The following is a 10,774-nucleotide window of genomic DNA, read 5'->3' on the forward strand; positions in this document are numbered from 1 at the left end:
GTAATTACTTTCCTGGGCTGGCATTATATGATTTGACAATGGCCTGGGGATGTAACAAATAAGAAAAACCTTGTCATTCAATTTAAAAGGCTTCCTACCAGGGCAACACACTCCCCACTTCATCAGAATGACAGTACTCAACTCTGACACAACCAGCGTGTTTAGAGCTGAGCGATGTAACTGCAGCCGGGTGGTGCCAAGCACAAACAGCCAACTTGCTTTCCTATTGACACTGCCATTGAATTGAAAGAGGAATCCTAACTTAAGCTAAAGATTCACATCTCAGGTCCAAAAAATATAAACCTATTTATTCAAGAAGAAATGCTAATATATTGGAGAATTTTATTGAAAAGAGCAGTTTTTAGAGATTGCAGTCCTGCTTTGCTAAAGATTTTGTTTCCTCGATACGAATATATGCCATTTTAATAGCTTTGCATAATCAAGTTTCATCCTATCTTTCTGAGATGATATTAGGTATTGACTCTGTTGGTCATGGTAGACTAGGTAGCTTTATAAAAATCAACTCCAATGATCAGTGAATTAAAATGATAAAGATTTGAGCCTTCATTCATATTATTGTTCAATAAAGAGTGTAGTGGAGTTGTCTTCCACCTTTTTGTTTAGAGACTCAGCACCCTTACATCCAGGGACTCCATCATCTTCTGCGACCTCTGAATCCTCATGACGTACTCTTCCCTGACCAGAGGACAAGGAAAGAGAACAGAATCACAAGGAAGTTTAAAGACTCAGCCTGGGAAGTAAAATCTTATTCTATTGAATTTCAACACTATTCTATTGCCCATTACTACTCTTATAACCCTACTTAAAATGAACAGGGCTGAGAAGTGGAGTCCAGCAGTGTACCAAGGGAGAAATAGTGTCAATCTGCACCATGTTGCATTGCACAATAAGGTGAAGGACCATTAATCATGGCTGCTTACAACCACTTAAAAATGACCTAGTCAAGGCCATTAAATTATCTGTTCCCTTGCATACTGTATAGTTTTTCTACACTGATATCAATGATAAGGTACATTTTTGAAGGTAATTTTTTGTGTCATAATAATCATAATTATGCTTTAATTAATGAGATTACTAGAGGAAAAAGAAAATGTTTTTTTTCTTTTTTCTTTTTTCTTTTGTCCCTCAGAAGCTGTTGGTCTAGTCTTTAAAGCTAAACAAAGCATTTATTCACTCAACAAATATTTATTGAGTAGCTGTGTGTCAAGGCATTGTTCTTGGTGTTTAAAACACATCGGTAAACAAACAAAAATTCCCTGTCCACATGAACCTTATATTCTGGAGGAGGGAGATAGTAAATTATAAACATAAATACCTTATATGATATACATAAGGTGGTAAGTCCAAAATAATGAATACTTAGAGGAGGTGTTGGTGGTGGTTAGGATAAGCCTCATTGAGAAGTTAATTACTGAGACTTAAAGGAATGAGAAATTAGAAATTCAAGTATCTAGAGAGAAGAAGCCTTTTAATTACAAGGGCCCTAAGACAAGGACAGACTTCACATGTGTGAGGAATGTTGAGAGGACAGTATAGTTGGTGTTAAGTGCATGACAGAGAAAATAGATTGAGAGGGATCCAAGATTTCAAGGGGCTAGTTTATGTAGACCTTATGGGCCACCATAAAACATTGACTTTACCCTTTATGAAGTAGGGAGACATAGGAAGGTTTTGAGCAGTAGAGAGATGTTATATGACTTAAGTTTTAGCAACTTTACTATGACTGCTATGTTGTGAATACACTATAGGAGGACAAGGGTAGAAATGGACCAGTTAGAAGAACATTAAAGTAATATTTCAGGTAAAAGATGGTAGTGAATTTATGAAGATATATGATTGGAAATGGAGAGAATAGTTGCATTCTGATTGTGTTTTGAAACTTCTTTATATTTTGAACAACAGACTTTCATTGTGGATAGGCTAGAGGCTGTGAGAAGAAGGGAGAAGTCAAGAAAAACTAAGATTTTTGGTACAAGTGACTTTAAGAATGGAGTGGCCATCATCAGAGATGAAGATAGTTAAAAGTAGAGCAGATTCAGTGGTAGAAGGATTTTAGATTAGAACATGGTGAGTTTGAAATGTCTAATCCATACCCAAGCATATTGAATTGGCAGTTAGGTATATGAGTCTGAAATAGAGGAAAGAGGTCTGGACTAGTTATATAAATTTGGAAGTCATTAGCCTCTAGGTGGTATTTAAGGCCAAGAGATTGGGATGCCAAAGGATAGTGTGTGTGTGTATGTGTGTGTGTGTGTGTGTGTGTGTGTGTGTGTGCGTGTGTGTGTATACACACACCATATACATATATGCATGCTCTGAGATGTGTGTGTGTGTGTGTATATAATCACACACACTATATACGTATATACATATACATATATACATATATGCATGCTCTGAGATGTGTGTGTGTGTGTGTGTGTGTGTGTGTGTGTGTGTGTATACATGCTCTGAGATGGTCAGATATAAAGAAGTTGGAGAAGAGCCACCAGCAAAGAAGACTAGAAGGAAGAACTAGTGAATTGGTTGGAAACTGAGAAGAGTATAGTGTCCTGGAAGGCAAGTGTATCTAGGACATAAGAGTAGCCAGCTGTGGTAAATGCTGTTAATAAATCATGAAAGATGAGGATTGAAAATTGATCATTGCATTTAGCAATGCAGAGGCAATTGATAACCATGACAAGAACCTTTTGAATGGAGTGGTGGGATGAAAGCTATATTAGAGTGTGTAGAAGAAGACTTGGAGACTGATGACCATTTCAAGGAGTTTTGTTACAAAGGAGAGCAAAACTATTTTTCTAGCGTTTGGCAGATAAAGTGGACTTAAGAAAAGAGTTCTTTTGAGATTTGCAAAACAGTAGTATATGTATGTTATATTACCTTATGTATGTATGTTGGAAATGATCCAGTTGAGAGTGAAATATAAGAAAGTTGAGGAGGGGGATTTGCTAGAGTAATGCCTTGAATAGTCAAGATGTGACAGGATTTAAGTTACAAATTTATAGGTAAGCTTTAGATAAGATCCTGGCTAATATATTTATGGTAACAGGACAGAAAATGTGGGAGAAGATGTGGGAAAATCTGTGGAAATTCTAGGCAAAGTAGGAAGAAGAAACAAAAGCACTAAAGAATAAACAACAAAGCTCAACACTATCAATGAGTTCTAGAGGAGATACTTCAAATACTTCAAATTTATGTAGGCTATTTTGGGAAAGACACCTTTGGAATTGATTAATATGGTGTTACATCTGCACCATGAATATTTATGACCCAGGTCTCATGAATTCCATTTTCATGATTATCCTCATTTTTTCATAGTACGCATCCTCCATTCCATTCATGCTAGTTTCCTAAATAGGTTGTCATGGGTTGAACTATACCCCCAGGAAGATTTGTTGAAGCCCTAACCTTGGTACCTGTGAATATGACCGTATTTGGAAACAGGGTCTTTGCAGATATATGGATGAGGTGATATGGATTAGGGTTTAAATCCAATTACTGATGTCCTTAACATGAGAAAGAGATTTGGGCATAAACAGACACACAGAGGGAAGACAATCATGTGAAGATAGAGACAGAAATTTGAGTGGTATAGCTCTAAATAAAGGAACACCATGGAATTCCAGAAACTAGGAGGAGGCAAGGAATGACCCTTCCCTAGGGTTTTCACAGGGCATGTGGCTCTGATGATATCTTGCTTTTAGACTCCGGCCTCCAGAATGGTGAGAGCATACATTTATGTTGTTTTAAACCACTCAATTTATGATAAATTGTTACAGCAACCACAGGAAACTACATCAGTCATGCTCATTTTAGCCCTTATAGTGTTGCTGTGTTCTTTACTTCACGTGAGATGCTTTCTCCTTTCTTGGATTCAATTTTTCATAGGTATTTACACACATTAGTTAAACTCATCTATTGCAAGCATTTCTGTACATGGGCTGTAACCAAAAATTGAGATCTGTAACAAGTAGAGAAGGAAGAGTAGGCTAGTTGGCAAGTTGAAAATAAAAGAATATATAGTATTTGTTATCGAAATAATTTCAAGAGGTCCTCACAAGCAAGTTCTGAGTGTATCCGCCTCAGAAAAAAATCCAAAAGTTTTTAGCACCTGAGGAATAGAGAAACTCACTTAGGAATAAACTGATTATATTACAGATGTCAGTCATTGCCTTCATTCCCAGTCCATATCCCTTTCCTAAGCAAATCTCTGCCCATAGCGCCTGCTGTAAGGATGGCCGTGGTAAATCAGAATTACTCCAATAAACCCAACCCACTGGTTAGAGAGATTTGACCCAAAATGGATGAGTCAGTCTTTCTTCTGAGAACTGTAAAGTGAGCACTAAATGACTAAGTCAGTTGTGGAAGAAGAGCTGTAGTATCTGTAAAGATAGGTAAAAGTCAGTTCATGCCAAGCCAAAGTCATGTGGCATTTTGTGGAAGCAGAGAGACTATGCGAAAGTAAAGAAAGCTGGTTTATAGAGGAAAGTGGAACAAACAAGGTAAGCTGCAAGAGCTACTAACATGAGCCTCCATCAAAGCCAGGATAAGTGGCTTCGTCCTGGCCTTTCAGATCCCACCCCGTGAACCCTGGAATTACTGTTTCCCATTCTTGAATTCTCCTGAGATTGTCTATAACCCTTAAACAGAACTCCTATATTGATACTCTTTCAAATCAAACACCTGCACATTCTTGGAGAGAATAACCCGGCAAGCTATCTTTTATGAATGAGATGTGTTTCTACAAGTAGACATGGAACTGACTCAGGACTATGGTGGGATGAAGATGCATTCCTAACTTTGAAAAACAGCAGTAATTTTTCCTATCTCTTCAAATTCTCAGAAATTATGATATTTTTATGTCCATTTTTTTTTGCCCACCACTTTATACAATTGTTGGTCAGTGCTACTAGACCACTATGCTATTTTGCCATAATGTTATAATGCCTTTCATAATAATAAGGATGTTATGAATCTCAACTAGTAATAAGCTGACTGCTTTCTAATCTTTACCCTCCTGTATAGATCATTTAGTAGTCCTAGACTACTAGTAAGTTGACTTAAACAACTGTAAAATTTGCATTTTCAAATCTGGCATGGTTCTCTTCCTTTTTTTTTTTTTTTTTTTTATTGGGACAGTTTTAACTCTATCTCTTGCAACAGTTTAGTCAGTCATTATGTGTCAAAACTTTTTCTCCAGAACAGAAACTAAATGGTGAGAAACAGGGTCCGTTGTGGAATGAGGAATGCATGATTTGAAAGTAGGACTTTGGACCATGGAGAAAGGGAGGAGGTCAGCAAATCCTGTTCTCAAAGGCCAGCTGTAAAACTACAAAATTGTCAAAGCAAATCCTCAAGCATTTCAATGTTCTAGAAATCAACCAAAGGCCAACAACAAAGAGGTAGCCACTTATTTATGAAAAGCTGTTATAATTTCAGGTAAATCTGTGGGGGGCAGTGGTTTTCTTGCTTGGGGTTGCTTTCATATCCCTCCACCCCAGCTCAGCTTGCACAGTATTTAGAGCAAGGTGGGGTTATCTGTGAAAACTGGCAGCTTTGCTGCAAGAGGTAGTGGGAATGGTCTGGAGATAAGAGCAAAAGCCCATGCCTGGCAGATATTTTCAGTAAAGTCAGCAAACTTGGTAAGAAATGAAATAGGCAAGTCTACAGCTTTGCTAGCCTGAGGTTGCAGTCTTGGTTGGGATGTGTGTTAGGCTTACAGACAAGCCAGAAACTTTATAGGGAGATCCTAGAAGTGAGATTTGGGACAGATAAACTGTCCGAACTTTGAATGTCTTCTTCAAATCACACACAGATCCATTGGCAGAAGGTGAGTTTTACGATCTCAGTGTCTGAGCACGATCTCTGAGCAGTCATTGGCTGACCACTAAGCAATGCAGAGTGACCAGGAAAACAAATAAAAATAGAATTTAAAAAACCTTAGAGACGTTAGTGGTGTCACATTGCAAAGGAAATAGCTTCTACAGAAGATATCCAACCAAATTATAAAGAAAGAGAAAGAAAGGAAGGACTGGGAATGGAAGGAAAGGAAAAAGGGAGAGAGAAAATGAGGGAGAGAGATAGCAGATAGAGAGGAAGGGAGAGAAGGAGAGAGAGGGAGAGGAAGGTAGAGAGGGAAAAGAAGAACTTAATGAAGACATTCAGAGAAAGCTGAATCCAGAGTTGCTACAAGATATTATCTAAAATATCCAAGTTTAACAAAAAAGTATGAGACAAAAAAAACAAAAACAAAAACAGGTAAATTTGACACATACTCGGGGGTGGGGCAAGGAAACAGAACCTGAATTTGAGAGGACTTATATTTTAGATTTACCAGCTAAAGGCTTCAAAGCAGTTATTATAAATTTGTTCAAAGATTGAAGGAAACAAGAATCTCATTAAAGAAACAGAAACTATAAAACAGTAACGAGTAGAAATTCTAGAGATAAAAAGTAAAATAAAATAAAAAATTCGCTAAAGGGGTTCAACAGCAGATTTCAGGTGACAGAAGAAATAATCAGAGAATGTGAAGATATATCAATAGAAAAGCCAAATAAACCAAAATTTTTTGAAAGAAACAAGAGAAAAATGATTCAGGAGAAATTATATGATTAATAAGTGATTCCTTATCAGAAATAATAAAGACAAGGAAAGAATGACAGGCATAATCAAAGTGCTGAAAGAAATCGATTCTGTATCCAAAAATTGATTGTGGTAATGGTTACACAACTCTCTGACTGTATTAAAAACCACTGAAATGTGCACTTTAAATGTGTGAATTGTATGGTGTCTAAATCATGTACAATAAAGCTGTTAAAACAGAACAATTCTATATACAGCAAAATAATCCTCCAAAAATAAAGGCCAAATAAAGATATTTCCTGATAAATGAAGACTGGAAGAATTCATTACTGGTAGGTCTTCCTTACAAGAAGTACTAACTAGTTTTATAGGCTGAAAGGAAATGACACCAGATAGGAACATGAATCCATAGGAAAAAATGAATAACATCATTACTGGTCAATACGTAGGTAAATGTAGAAGACTATACAAATACTTTTTTTCTTTTTTCTTCAATTATTTTCTTTAAAAGACATGCTTATATGTAAAACAAGAACAAAGATGCCAAACATGCTCAATTTAAAAGAATACAATAGAGCCCTCATTGACTGAAAACTGGAAACACAGTGTGCTGTGCCCATTGTCTGAGTGTCTGAGAGCTTACATTACAATTTGCCTTAAAAGCACTCAGAAACAAAGAGAACAACACTCAGAAAACACACACACAAATATTCATCAACTGTTATCTGTTTGATATGAATATAATTACTATATGTATTATACATAAAATATTTTATACATTCATGTTTGGGAAAATATTTCAGAGACAGATAGCTTGAAAATGAATCGGCTTCCCTTGTTACTTAATATGCATAGAGGCAATTGGAATTATAATTACATTTTTCTTTCACCCAGGATTTTTTGGGGATGGTGGAAAACTGCAAAGATGATTAAGCTTTCACCTCTAAGTTTTTGGCAATGGAGTGAATGTAAGTCAGTTTTGCTACTGATTCTACTTCTAATATTCCTGGGATCTGAGACAATATTGGGTACACAGCTGATTGAGTTTGAGGTAATTCCTTAGACATGAAGCGAATGGGGTTTTTTGCCATAGTCATCTATATTAGTTTCCACTTAAAATAGGTGCCTGTCTCACCTTCTTCCAGTCCATTTTTATACCAACATACAGAAATATTTCGCATCAGCTTTTTCTCTATTTCAAAACCTTCGATGGTTTTTCACTGAACTATTTTAGTCTACTAATCAGACTGCCAGTGACCTGAATTTAACCATGTTTTTCACTCTTATTTACAAAATACTTATAAATTAGTCTGCTCATAGTGGAACATTTTAACCAAGAAAATGACTGTCAAAGAGAGAGAGGAAAATCAGACAAGAAAGACAAAGAGAGGCAAATACATAAAAAAGATTGATATAGGCAAAAACAAACAGGTAACCACCGTAACAAAAACTGGGAAGACACAGCAATAAACAGGGTTGATAAGAAGATGAAGTGACAAGGTGTCACTTGTCTTGGGCACTTTGTCCTTTGTAATTCTTTATTATGAGAGTAAGTCAAAAACACCAACCAAAGTAAACAGAACCTTAAATGCTGTGAATTGTGAACCCCCACTGAGAATATCTTCACTACTTGTATTTAAGAAATGCACCTTGAACTAGTTGGAAGATTACATCACTTTAAAAGATATTAGCAACATGCTTAGTTGAAGGAAGTATGATATAATTAGAGTCTCCTGAATTCTTAATATACATTAAGATCTGAGGGACATAACTAGTCTTGACACTTAAGTGACACGGTCAGAAGAGGGCATATTGGACTTTCCATTGATTGTGATCCTTTCTGTGGTTTTCTCTGGAGTTATAAAGGATTTTTGTTAGAGCCTTAAGAGGAAGCCATTTTTCTAGATTATCGTCACCCTTTTGCTCTTTTGGTTTTAAACACTTATTTGCTGCCTAAATCAGTAGGACTAATTTTACACTGTGGACTCACCTCATTTCAAATTCATGGATGGGCCTCGCTTTATTTTTACTTTCTAAAACTGACACTTAATTCTATTATATTTTCTTTAACACCACTCGTAGTAAGCAACTGGATAACTTTTTGTTTCTTATTGTGTTTTAATCCTGAAGTTATTTTAGGGGTATCTATATTAAGAACCCTGGGTCCAAATTCTTAGTTGTGAGCGTGAAAACACAGAGGAACTAATCAGTTTACTAATATAAAAATAACCAGCGAATTCATCTTTAGGATTGGCTTATCTGACTGATTTATCACCAGCCTTTTTCTTATAGCCAGGTTCTGAGGGAATGGGTCAGAGGAGGAGAAACGGTTAATGGGAGACGGTGAGTGGGAAAGATTCAGAATGTGAGTTACTGTCACACCCCTCAAAATGTATGTCTGGTGATAGAGGTGTGGAAGATGGTGGTGATGGTGGTGGTGATAGTGGTGGCTGGAGTATGGCAGCACATACATGAGATGGGAGCCCTGAGAAACTGTAAGAGCCTTTCAAAAGAAGGGTAAGCAAAAAAAAAACCAAAAAAACAAAAAACAAAAAACTCCTATTTTATAGTTTTGCCATGAGATGACCTTATCGATAAAGTTTGATGACAATAATGGTAGTAGGCAGGTGAGTAAACAGTAATTGTAAGCTCAGGTAGGGAGTTGCAACACCTCTTTCCCTTCATGAAATGGTTCCTGTGCTTTTTTTCCCTCTATGAAGTCCATAAAATTGACCTATTCAGGGCTTTTCTAACTTTAACAAGTGTGATTTAGTCACACTGTTCTGAATTCTTATTCCTTTCCATACATCATTCATCACCTTGGAGAGAAAAAGAGAATGGAACAGTTAAATAGGAAAGGCTTTATTCTTAACTACGTCTTCTATTCTCCTCTCATCATCAAAGAACTACACACCTCCCTGCCAAATGATAGGAACAAAATGAAGCGGATATATGCCTCCAGGCCTTTCTGGATATTAAGGGATGGATTGAACAAAAATAATTTTGGAGTACTTATTTGCCTTTGTTTTTCTCTGTGCTGTGCAAGTGTCCTGATAGCGGTCATTAAAAATATCTACATGCTAAACAAATACCTAACCAATAGATAGCTAGTAAGTATCTTTATTATTGAAATGTAGTCTTTGCTTCACACTTTAAATTTCCTACCCAAAGGCAGATATGCAGTGACAAACCAAAGGGGGAGGAAGTAGGAGAGGACAGAGGCCTGCCCTGGTGAGGAGCAGTAGGTAATCACCAACGTGATTTAGAATGACATGGTTTTAAGAAAAAGTAAGCAGATTTTTAGTTGGTTTTATTATTGTTTTTCAGTACTCTGTAGACAGTATAACTTCTTTCAAGCTACACTTGGAGCAGATCACACCCCTGCACCACCCCATCTTGCTCTGCCACTGGTGTTTAGGAGTATAGACAAAACATGTATATTGAGCCCCCCCAAAAGAGACACTTTGTATAAAACTTTATACAAATGAATGAATACATATACAAACATGAAAAGACAGTAATATTAATATAGGATCTAGAGCTATATGTTTATAAATGAATTCTTCTTTAACTGTGACCTTCTGGTTCTTTCTGAAAAAATAAATAGTGTATGGACAAATATGTGTCCTTTCTTTGTAGCCATACACACATTCATGGTTTAGTCTACAGTTAATTCTTATTCCTGTAGATATATGAGAGGGAGAAGAAGAGAGATAAATAGAATGATAGCAGTCAGATAAACTACTTCCACCTCCTCATATATAAGTTGTGCCATTTTTTACCGCTCAGTGCCTCATCTTCCTTAGTGGTAAACTGAGGATAATGATGGTCCCTACCTCATGCAGTTCCTGGAGGATTAGGTGAAATAATAAACATGAAGTGCTTAGTCCAGCATAAGTCTATGTTCAGTAATCAGTAGCTATGATTATTATATGAAATATCCTTTTATTACAGCGAATTGGTTATGTTCTTATATGTTCCATTTCTCTTTTGCCAAATTTCATCATGCTTTCGTATTCATCAGGCAGAGGAGGGACAGGTAGGACCATTCCTTCGTGGCATCAAACATAAGCATATAGATGCCAACTCCAGGGAATAGTGGTAGGGTACACCACTGCTGCTAATGCAAGACAACATTTTCTGTGGGCCACACGTTACTTGAAATGTTTGA

The sequence above is a fragment of the Rousettus aegyptiacus genome, unplaced genomic scaffold (assembly GCF_014176215.1).
Source record: "Rousettus aegyptiacus isolate mRouAeg1 unplaced genomic scaffold, mRouAeg1.p scaffold_m13_p_3, whole genome shotgun sequence".
NCBI classification, from domain to species: Eukaryota; Metazoa; Chordata; class Mammalia; order Chiroptera; family Pteropodidae; genus Rousettus; species Rousettus aegyptiacus.